Source organism: Vicugna pacos, chromosome 4 (genome assembly GCF_048564905.1).
Source record: "Vicugna pacos chromosome 4, VicPac4, whole genome shotgun sequence".
Lineage (NCBI taxonomy): Eukaryota > Metazoa > Chordata > Mammalia > Artiodactyla > Camelidae > Vicugna > Vicugna pacos.
In genome coordinates this window covers 19,962,823-19,974,787 of record NC_132990.1, presented here as the reverse complement: position 1 = coordinate 19,974,787, position 11,965 = coordinate 19,962,823, and the positions used below count along the sequence as shown (strand labels likewise).

Below are 11,965 nucleotides of genomic sequence, written 5' to 3'. Positions count from 1 at the left end.
CATGATTCTCCCTGACCGAGATGCCATGTCACCCTTGCACATTTGTCTGCGGTCGTTTCAAGACTCTTATTTTTGCTTTAGCCACAGAATGTATTGAATTAACTAAGTTAATACTTTGTATGTAGTAATAAGCAAGGATATGGTAAAATTACTGAGTTCAAGGATCATCAGTCCCTATGCAATGACTTCAATGTTACTTATTATTCTTTATTTATTTATATTTATTCTTGCAACTTAGATATTTATATTTTCATATAGATGTTACACTGTGTTAAAATTTAAAAAATATGCTCACCTTACCACTTCATTAAGTTTGCATCTTGTTTTATTTATTAAATTCTATGAAAGAAAACTTGTGGAGTTCTTATAATTCTGAAAATCTAAAACCATATTTTTTCTATAGAAATCTCTCTCAGAATAGTATTTGTCCATTATATCTTATGGAACAGTTCTAGCACTTCCTAGAAAATGCTTTTCAAATACTGGAATTCCACGGAATTGAGAGGAGTCCTGGAAATTACGGAAAACATATAGTCCTTATGTCACAGGTGTCACTGATTTATATCCAGTTAGCAAAGAGTGGTTGGGAGATAAACATCTGAGAGGTGTCACCTGCTCCAGTGAAGTTTGAACACATAAGGTATTGAGCGGCTGCTGCTGCCATCTGTTCCTCTTCCTCGCACCTGCTTCCCAGTCCTGCTTCACTGAATCACTCACTCCCATATCCAGTAACTTCGCTCCCTCCAACTTACTGCCCATCTACACACGTGCTCTCGTTCTGTGCTGGTTTCTAGCTTCAAGGTTTCTCTTAGAGTGGAAGCCGCATGAAGAGAGCAAAAGTGAAAGGAGAGCTGGAGTATTTCCAAAACCTTGGGTAGAAGGACCCGGGAACATGGGGCTGGATCCCAGCTCTGTTATTAGTAACTGTATGAACCTGACAAACAAAACAAATACCATGCTCCCTAGTTTATTGATCTTAAATATTCGGACAGGAATAATAATGTTTCATAGCATTAGTGTCAGATTTCATTGTACTTACATGTAAATTAAAGTTTTTTTAACAACTATCACTGCAGGAGATACTAAACATTTCTATTAATAGAGATCATACATATATATATACATATGTATAAATACGTATACACACACACACACACACACACACACACACACACACACACACACACACACTTTCCCTTTCATCCCCCGGGGCCCCTTGACGTCTCGGAGGTGTTCCCACGTCATTCCACTGGAGGGTCCCAATATCTAGTCCAGACTGTAGCTGCCTTTCCCTGAACTGTGTTTCTCCTCAGAAACATTCCTCCGTCTGAGAACACAGCACGACACGCCGTGATACCGAGCCGTCAAGCCCCGAAGAAACCCACGCCGGTGTGAACCGCTCGGGCCAAAGCCTCCTGCCAGGAAGGGAAGGAGGGGCGCGGGGCAGCTGCGGAACCTGAAGGGCTCTGGGCGGAGCCGCGGCCGGCGGGGACCGGAGGCCCGAGAGGGAAGCTGACTCACCGCTCTCGCCGCCCCACGCGCTCGCGGGGCCCCGGCGGCGCCGCTCCCGGGCCGGGGCTCCTGCCCGCGGCGGACCCCGCGTCCTCCCCGGGGCCGCGGCGCCCGAGTCCGTGGAGCGGGACGCCGAGGCGGGGCCCGCGGGGTGGGGAGGGCGGGGCCTGCCGGTCCTGTACGGCGAGCGCGCGCGCCCCCTCCCGGCCGGCGGGGCGCGGGGACGACAGCTGTGCGCGCATTGCTGAGCGGAGGAGGGCTGCTCAGCTTCACTGTGGTCCAAGGGCAGCGCTCAATTTCTGGACTCTTGGTCTCTCTAGTTCTTCACATGCACCACGTTTCTCCGATTGCTATAATTTGGCTTCAGCCTCCCTGTTCCCCTGAAACTGCTCAGCCAAGGTTTACACTAAACTACACGTTGCCTAACGCAGAGATGACTTGTCAGGCAGCTGTCGGCGGACATCTCACAAGCATCGGACGCGTACGTGTTCCCACGACCATTTTAAAGTCTGACCTACATCTGCTTTCTACGTCACCACCATCCTCTGCTTTTCTGCTCCTCCTCCTCCCCTTCCTTTGTGGACCACTCCCTCTCCTCTCAGGGAATGGCGGGGTTCCTCAAAATTCTATGCTAGTTCCCACACTTCCTCTCCTCTGCACAGAGTCCCACCTCCCAAACAGTCCCAAGGCTCATCTCTAGGATTATGACTTCCGTATGCATGTCTTAGCCAAGAGTCACATCTCCAAACATTTGTAATTATCTCCAAACCCATAGAGCTACCTCCTACCCCACAACATCTCCACATACCATGTCCACAATTGACCATCATGCAATTAGCTGGCGAATCCCAGCAGACCCCTGAGATGCCAGCACACCAGTTGCTTCTTCTGTAGTCAAATGCTCTACCACTGAGCTGTACCCCCATTAGTTGCTTCTTCTGGAAACATTCCATGAGCGAGGCAAGGCCCACGTGCTCCCAGCATCCCGTATTTTCTCTATCACAACATCAGCCTCCTTCCATTCACTGCTCTGTTACACACATGCTCACCAAACGGGGAGTTCTGTGAAGGCAGGCAGCACGTCTACTCTTTTCATTCTGCCTGGCACCAGCACAGGGCCAACAAAGACAAGGGGTAGTCACTACTTATTGGCTGAAGCTTAAATTCCATGAGTCTATAAATATATTTCGCTTCAGTTTCTCTTTCACACAAGGACAGAAATTCAATCAACAAGCATTAGACATGTGTTCTCCAGGAAACTGAATCGCTCCTGTTGCTGCAACATGCCTTGTGCATCTCCTTCACAGTCCTAGAAAGGCTTCCCTCGTATTTACTTACTCTCAAAGGCCTGTCTTCTCTGCCAAAGTGCCCCATTTAAGAAAGTAGTACTTCTTTCTTAAGAAGAAGAAGAGTTTATCTACCATTCTACTCACAAGTCAATTACTGCGTGCAGAGATAACTGAAATTATTTTAAAACTCAATGACATGATTAAAACTACGTTCCACTTGGATTTTAAGGCAGATTCAATGTTTAAGGACACTTTGTATATCTTTAAGAGTATGAGTAAGAACTAAGATTTAAAATATACCTTTGAAACCCCCAAAGACAAGGGAAACAAGACCATAAAGCTGACCAGACAATGCGATGAAGAAATTCCATAAATACAACAATCATCATAGGAAAAACTTTCTATTTATTACAAATGTAAAATGCAGAGTTTCCCGATTCAAAGTATGGTTTCCTCTAAGTATTGCAAAACAATCTGCCGGGATGACTCAGTGCATTTACAAGTGAAGAACAAAGAGCCTTGAATTGTGTGAATATTGACCCGCTTGAGGCCACTCAGGAGGCGCTAAGACTAAGCGGTGAAAGGCGGGGCGCAGGTCTCCTTTCCAGCTCCTGGGTTTTCTCGGAGATGATAACACAGACAGAGCACATACTGACTTTCTCATCTTAACTTCCAGTTTGACAGAGTCCCGGGCACAGCGGCTGTGTGCTTTCTTCCCACATCGAGCGGGGCCTTGAAGGAGCTCTTCAAAGTCTGGCTGGAGTCCTCACTGCCCAGGGGATATTTTCCTCCCCACCTCCTGCTCCAGACTGGTCTCCAGAGCCTCCCTCTGCTGATCCAGCCCAGTGAGGGATTTAGGCTGTTTGGGCTGAAGAGGCTGAAGACCTGCTGGAGCATCTCATGAAAGAAGAGGTGGCCTGAGCGCTTGGGAACCGGCTGCTGTCCAGCTGGTTCTGGGGGAACTAGACAACATGCTCGTCCTCCAGGCAGGAAAACAAGGAAGAGTCTCTCATTGGGTGCAGAACTGGGACCGTCTCCGGCTCTGGCGGGCCATGCTTCTGGGCCGGGTTACAGCTAAGGGTGTGGACAGACCTGGAGAACACCGTCCTCCAGGTCCTCAGTGAGGAGGCTGGCAGCCCCTGGTGAGCCTGGTGATGTAGCTGATCAGCTGTGCAGCCTTTACCCAGCTCCTCTGAGCACCTTCCTGCACGGGAGAGTCTTCAACGGAACAAAGCTGTCGTTTCTCTGCTTGTTCCATGTTTGTTTGCACTTTGTCCAATTTCTCTTCCATTTTTCAGCAAAAGATAATGTCACAGCTTCAATACCTCGTATGTATTGTTACGCTGGAAGTTAAACACAGTCATGGAAAATGACAGAGTATCAATCCAATAGGATATGTTTGTCTGAATAAGACCCAAGAAAGAAAAACTGAGTCTCAATCCATCTTTTTCAAAATTTTAATAAGCATACTTAGACATTTATCTTTAATAATACACCAGGTATTATTCTATAATAATATCCCACTATAGATATTTTCCATAATAAAATGTCATAGAAAATAGTTTACTGTATTTTCACGCCTCCTAATGCACCAAAATACAAGTGGCCTCACCTCTCTGCATTTCCCTTTTACGGTCTAAGGCATTAGATTTGAATCCTCCACATGTCTTTACAGAAGTCATAGCTCACGTTTCTGGACACTGTCTATATATAATAGGGGTATAAAAGTTAACGGCAAGGTTTAATCCATACTCTTCTCTTCGTTTTGTCACCAACGTATGCTAACTGCACACATATGTGACAATGTGCTTGGCAATGTGGATTCCAGGAGAGGAAGACAGGGACGGTGACTGCGGTAAAGGGAGCCGGGAAGACAGACATGAGAGGCAGGGTGAGGATGAAGGAGGCCCCAGCAGCAGCAGGGCAGCTGAGGGCAAGGGCTCAGAGCTGATGACCAGGAGGGACTGGGAGCAGCAGGAACCTCCACTCTGACAAAAGCTGTGCCTCCTGACTTCAGTGACTGGTGATTTTCATTGCCTCTTTCAAAACATCAAGACAAGTTTAGCGGTGGTCACCAGGGAAATTATAAAGATGGAATGAAATAAAGTTTGCAAAATACAGGCTGAGAGAGAACAGAGTGAATGACAGCTGCCTGGAGCATGAATACAACACCCAGGAACCTGTCCGGTCCCCGCTCAGCCCAGCCCAGCCCACAGTGGCTCTGGCAGCAGCTCACGTCACACTGTCAGGGGTCTGCACGGGGAGGCCCCCAGATGCAAGCTCCAGGAGCCGCACTGCCCGCGGGACTGTGAGGGAGCAGAGGCCAGGTCTCCACCCTTAGAACAGTGCCTGGTGTAGTATGGCGACAAATCTTACAGCATGTGGTGTATTTTGCAGACAACCAGCATCTAGAAGAGCTGTCTGACAAAAACGGCTGTTGTGTGTGAGGCATCTAAAGGAGGTAAATAGTCCTGTCCCTCATCCTCAGTTATTCTCAGATCACCTCTGGGAATACTAGTTTAAAACCAGACTTGAAAAAAAAAAAACACTCTGAAAGACTAGGAAATCGGTTCAGAAATATGGATGGGCGTGTACGTATGACTGAGTATTATGCTGGATGACGGCATAACATTGTAAACTGACTATACTTCAATTAAAAAGTTTTTAATTGAAAGAAGAAGTACACGTGGGGTAGAGGGGTTGGAGAAATGGGACGTTCCTAAATTTTTAGCTAGGAATGATCATAAAACGAATTCAAAACTATTTCCTGGGTTAATATAAAGGCAAAGTAAGGAAAATCTTCCCTCAAGCATTGATTGTGAGCAGGCATCAAATCGATGGAACAACAGAAACAATATTTTAATGCAACATAAATAAATGAAATTGTACAATGTACAAAAGGAGCAACAAATGAAAAATGTTAAATAAAGACCAGAATTGACCCTGCACTCCCAAATCGCTGAGAGTTTTAAGAAAGAAAGCCTTCAGGTTGCTGGCATAAAAACTGGCACTTGCATGTGCCTTCTCAAGACAGGAGTCATGTGGGCACTTGGAATCTACCTCTGCCTGGGTTAAACATTAGCTTGCAACCCCTAGCCTGCAACAGGCCCTAAAAGGAGTTCAGGGTGGAGATCAGGAAGGAGGCACCCTGGGCTCTGCGGAAAACTGGCAGAACAGGCCTTCAGGAGAAGGTTTCAGGAGCCCAGTGCTGGCTCATAGCTCATACCCAGGAGGACACTAAAACCAGTAACTGTGACATCATCTCCTCCTGACTAGCAGCAAGCCCCTGCCTAAAGGTGCCCTTGACCACACCTGCCCCTGCACTGAAATCCTCTCCAATACGGACCTTCCCGCCTGCCTTTTCCCAGTGGTTCCTCAGAGCTATCTGAATGCTGTCTCCCGGGATACAACCCTCATTTTGCTCCAAATAAAACATAACTCCCAACTCTCACTTTGTGGATTTTAGGTCAGTCGACAAGGCCAATGAGATTGGGGCAAATTTGCTTTAATCGATGAAATTCATACCAAAGACAATGAAGAGCTCAGACCTGCAAGGTGTCCTCAGTGCTGTGTACAGAACACTTAACTCCTCTTCCTAGCAAGATTGTCGAGGTGGGGTCCTGAGAAAGGCGTTTCACGAACCTCAGTCAAATAAAAATTGTTGAAGACTCTCTCAGAGTCAACAAGAAGTCGTCAAACACGGCCGTCCTCCCAAAGAAGGAAAGAAGTAATGTTGGAAATATTAATCAGTTTGCTTCGTATCAACTAGGAAAGCAAAGTTATACCAGATTCTTGCTTTAGTATAAGGAAACTACAGTTTCAACAGCCTTTAGTAAAATGCAGTGCTTTAATATTAAAACATATTTTAATACTCCTTGTTTCATATTTTAAATATTTTCATAAATATATTTAAAGATGACACATTTAACAAGATTTCCATATGACATCAATTAAATTAAATACGAGAGTAATTGTAAAATCTATTATTTAAATGCTGTGAGTCTTAAAAGTATCCCGCTTCTCAGGTATTCACTACTTTCCCCACCACTTCAACGCTGATCCCGGAAAGACACCAGGAGACTCTCAGAGCATCTATGGGCGCACAGCGTCCCGTCCTCCGCCCCGATGGCGGCCGTGCCCGGACTCAGCCCCAGGGCGGCCACGACGTAGCCACAAGGTGCCCACAACACCATCCAGTCATCCCTACGCGCCCGTGGTCTTTTTCCTTGCTCAGCCCGGAGAAAAGAGCCCGAACCTAGACAAACGGATATCATCCCGATGAGTCATGGCCGCAGGCCTCTCAGAAAGGCTTGGCTAAATGACCCCATTTGCCCCACACAACACGGTTAAAAGCCCGGAAAACGTGCGACGTTTTGTGTTCACTAACAGACCTCTCAGAACGCCTCCACTAAGCTATGTAACTTACCCAGGTATCAGGGTAAAAAGCCCGCAAGTTACGCAACCGTGCCGTGTTCGCTACCAGATAAAAAGGCTGCTGGCGAGGCGCGACAAGACAAGCTCTTCAGCGCTCAGAACCTCGGAAAACGAAAAGAGCTTTTCCGTGCACTATTAAAGCCGCACGTAAGCGCTCACCGAGGACGCGATGTACCTCCCTGCGCGCTGCTGGAGCCGCTGAAACTAAAAGCTCGAAAGTTGTGGTTGCGCAAACATACGCTCTCCGAAGTCCTCCTGCGCCCTCTCGTGGTCGCCTAGAGAAACACCCTCTCCCACGACCTAGGGAAGGAACCTTTCGCTAATTCTTTAGCGGGGTCCGAGCGCCACCTCGTGGCCTAATCGTGAGTCACTGACATTCTCAATGGCCCAGATTTGTGTGCTTGTGGCAGGAGTGGTGCTCTGCTCCCTCCCTGCTTGCTCTCTTGCCAGGAACTTGCCTAAGAGCCAGAGCCTAGAAGACAAGGAGATCGTCAGGCTTTTGAGACAGATGAAGAGGACCCCCCTTCACTCATGTCTAAAGGACAGGAGGGACTTCAAACTTCCCTGGGGAAGAGAGAATATCGCCCAAAACCAGATGGCTCATGGCCCCTGTTCTTACCATCAGATGCTCCAGCAGATTTTCCACCTGTTTAGCACAGAGCACAGCTATGCTGCTTGGGACAACACCTCCCTCCATAAACTACTCTCCAGTCTGGATCTCAGCCTGCACCCACCAGTGCAGACGGAAGAAGGCAATCTAGACGGTCCCTTTTGGGGAACTGCTGTTCGGGCGTGTTTGCAAGGAATTCATCTCTACTTGAAGGAAAAGGAATACAGCCCCTGTGCCTGGGAGATTGTCAGAGAGGAAACTAAAAAGCGCCTTTCCTTCATGAAACCTCTGAAATGGAAATCATGGTCGAACAAAGTTATTTTTAGAGAGAAGGACACAATCGATTTTGTCAAGAAATACTTTTCTAATGGGATTTGTACAATCTGTGAAAGTTCTTGGGGGTTATTTGCTATTCCCAACAGGTGGAGTTTGTTTTCTTATGGAAAGGTTGTTAGGGCTGTATGTCACTAAAGACACTTTTCAGGGAACTTAGTGCTACCTGCTGTACCAGGGGAACTGAAAAGGATCAGGAATTGAACCACGATAGAAACTTCTCTTTCCTTCTTTAAGAGAACAATGCAGGCATTTATAATCCGCTGCCTTTCCTGGTTGGCTTCTTCTCAAGAAGGCCTCAGGGACCTGGCTACCCTCGGCTTCCTGGCTTTGCTATACTCAGCGTGGAACTGCACACGTGTCTACACCACTTGAGTCTACTCCACTCAGACAAGGGGAAATGAATGGTGGATGCCATGGGATGTTTTCAAGGGCCAGGACGGTACAGGGCAAGATCACTTCCATGCACACTACTGGGCCTGAATTTATGCTGACCGGCGTCGAAGTGAAGAAGCTGGGAAAATACTGGGTGACTAACGGAAGAGGAGAGAAGCTCCGTGAAGAAGACCACTTCTCACTTTCACACGATTTGTACGAGTGGTTATCCGGGTGGGAAGAAACACCGACCAATATTCCTGCGTGCACACACGTTTGAAAAAGCATCTGAGCCACAGTCCGATTCCACCATTTCACCTTGGCAAAGATGGCCGGGATGTTAGAGTTCACAGCATCACTGACTCTTGGAAAGAAGCATTCAAGTCGATGCCCAAAGGCACCCACTAACGAGGAAAATGCCCCTCACGTAGACACAGGCCGTGTTGTTGCCTTATTTCCTGAGGGAGACAAGAAAAGGACGATCACATCACTCCCTGCAAATACTAGAGGACTGTAATGACAGTGCAGACCGAGTCTCCCACGTACGACCAGGCCTGTGATTTTCATCTCGTTTGACCAACTACTGACCATGAAAAACTGACGAAAATATTCCTGCAAACTAACTTTTACGAAGACCTCACACAAGATTCAACTGTAACTGCCCTCGTGGAATCACAGGAAACTCACAGATCGCCCTTAGACCAGTGTCCCCTCAGGGCACATCCATCTCACACGGGCTGCTGTTCTCTGTCCCGTGCGCACCGTCTTTGCTTCTACATGGGTACAAACTGAGCTCTCGCACTGAGCTGCGACTCAGAGCACCATCATGCCTGACGTTCCTTCATACTCCTAAGAGCCGATTTTTGCGCCAGCGGGAGCACTCTCATTCCCGGCGAGCCCGCATGATTTAGGAATCAGCTCTCACTGGAATCTTTCCGTACTAGGCCATTAAATTTCAGATTTCCCGAAGGCCTTTCAGAGGTCCTACTCCTTAGCTGTTCTTTTCAACCAAATGGAAACCCCCTTTGCAATTAAGTCAGAACGCGATAAAGACTGATTATTATCATGGAAAGAATGGACTTTCAGCTCCCCTCCTGAACTCATTTCTTTGGCAGTGGAAGTTACTTCACCTCGGTCCTGCACATGCCGATCTTTAAATCATACGTATGTGACCACCGGGGACAAGTCAGCTGGGTAGTAACCGGGCTCTGTCTATTCCCTCTGGTATCCTCGGCACCAGCCCCAGGTACATCACAGCAAGGCAAGGGACGAAGGGACACTCTCTAATCAATTAGAACGACTGTTGGCTTAGCCATCCAAGGCGACCTCTACTTCTATTTCCTCAGAAGCTGAAAAATGTCTAAAATGAACATCATGATTTTCCAAAAATGTTTTTGAGAAGAAGAAATCAATCCCTTCTCTTAAATGATTCTCTAACATAACTGAAAATATCTGTGTAACTTTCCTCGAAGTATATGCTATTTTCAACGTGTAAAGGTTTTTTGGTTTTTTTTTTGTAATTGGAAAGGGATTTAGAAGAGTAGGTTGTTTCTGTTTTTGTTTTTGTTTTTCTTTTTCTTTTTGTTGAGAAAAAAAAAAACCTTGTCAGTTAACTTAATGCTAGCTGCTGCATCAGGAAAACAGAACGCTGTCAGGAATTTGATCGTCATAGAAATTTACCTTTTCTTCCTTTGAGAGCACGATCCAAGCCTTCCTGATCAGATGAACAGTCTGGTTACCTCTCCTCCAGAGTGACTCAGGGACCTAAGTACCCTCTGTTTTGTGGATTTTCCACAATCAACGTGTGGCTCCAAAGTCCTCTGTAGCACTTGGGGCTAGTCCACTCAGTGGTAAAGAGAAGAGTATGGTGGATCGCATGGGATGTTTTCAGGGGCCAGGACACTACAGGGCAAGATGACTTCTGCTCACATTACACGGCCTGAATTTATGCTCACGGGAATCCAAGCGCAAAGATGTTGGGAAGTTTCTGGACAGCTCACGGAAGAGGAGACACTTTCAAGGCATAAGACCGCTTTTCATTTTTACACTATTTGTCCTAATGAAGTTCTGGGTGGGGTTGGAGGAAAAAAAACAAGGTACTTGCTTGCACACAGTTTATTAAAAACCAAACTGACCCCAATTCTTATTATACAACTTCAGCTTGGGGAAGATGACTTGGATGTCGCTCAGAGTTCACAGCTTCACAGACTGTTTGAAGAAAGCCTAAAAGTTGATTCCCAAAGGCATAAATAAGCTCAGGAGGAAAAAAATCTACTTCGTTTTTATTCTATCTCTTATTAACATCATGATTTGATTCCCTTCCTGAATATCCATCGAGCTCCTGAAACGACAGGGAGTGAAATACACATCTGAGAAACAATGTGGAGGAAGATGGTTTCCCTCCCTGTGGGTGTTTGCAGACCCCTGGGAGGTAGTCTGAGGAGGGGACAAGTCAGGTCAGGCCTCAGTCTCATCTACTGAATGTCAACTACTCTCCCATATAGAATTTTCTTTTTGTAAGAACTGTTCACAGAGAAGTACACCTATAAAAGGAGACTCTATAGGATTCATCGTGCACACGTTCCCATCAACAACTGCAACTACTTTCACTTACTTTTATCTATATCCTCCCGTTACCTGCTACCTGATGACTCTGTAGCTAATCCCCGAAATCCTAGGACTTAACCGATTCATGTTTCATAATAGATTTCAGTCGATCGAATTATGAATGAAAAGAAAGATAACGTAGTCTTTTAAAGAGTTAAGTACTTAAAAATAATGGTGAAGACAATAATCAAATTTCTCCAATGATTCTGAACAGTTATGAATGACTTTTATCTATAAAATTTTTAATAAAGTATTTATATAAATGTCATTTGAAAATGTCAATGGACACATTCCTATTCATACAGGTAAACGTCTTCTATTCTAAGTCACTCTTCAAAGTCGGTTTTAAAGTTAAATGAGAAGTTAATAGCTTTTACGTTGAATGTATAGCTTAAGTGTTGTTTTGTCATTCTTAACCCTGCACTGACTACAGAGTAAGCTCTGCACTTCCCGTTCCCCATGTATTAAGGAGAGCCCTCCACGGCGTATACAAATGGATGCACAGTATATACGTGATATCGTAATCAACTGGTAAAAGGAAGTAGGAGAAAATATCAAAAAGGTTCCTTGGGCAGGGAAAGGAGGCAATGATGAAACAAAAAGGGCTGAGAGTCGCTGCCCTAACCCACTGGGAGAGTGCAAACTGAAAAGCAAAAACAGAAGTAGAAAGTAAGAGGAAACATTCAGAAAATGGAAACAAACCGGTCCCCATTTAAGACACAGGCACAAAGGCAGGTCTGCAGAGAACCTTCGGACACCAGGGCTCACAGAGTCACCCACCGCAGCCAGGCCAGCAGCACCTACA

The 11,965-nt window shown here is 46.2% G+C and overlaps 1 long non-coding RNA gene across 2 annotated transcripts; it reads right to left on the bottom strand.

The window, feature by feature from the left end:
• Window positions 1–3,186: 3,186 nt before the first annotated feature.
• Window positions 3,187–7,667, bottom strand: LOC116280220 (uncharacterized). 2 transcript variants are annotated; one of them, XR_012071908.1, is made up of 2 exons: window positions 6,327–7,667; window positions 3,187–4,144 (listed from the first exon to the last, which is right to left on the bottom strand). It is a non-coding gene; the product is annotated as an uncharacterized lncRNA (long non-coding RNA). The 2 variants fall into 2 exon arrangements; XR_012071909.1 differs by having other exon boundaries at window positions 6,350–7,667.
• Window positions 7,668–11,965: the final 4,298 nt, after the last annotated feature.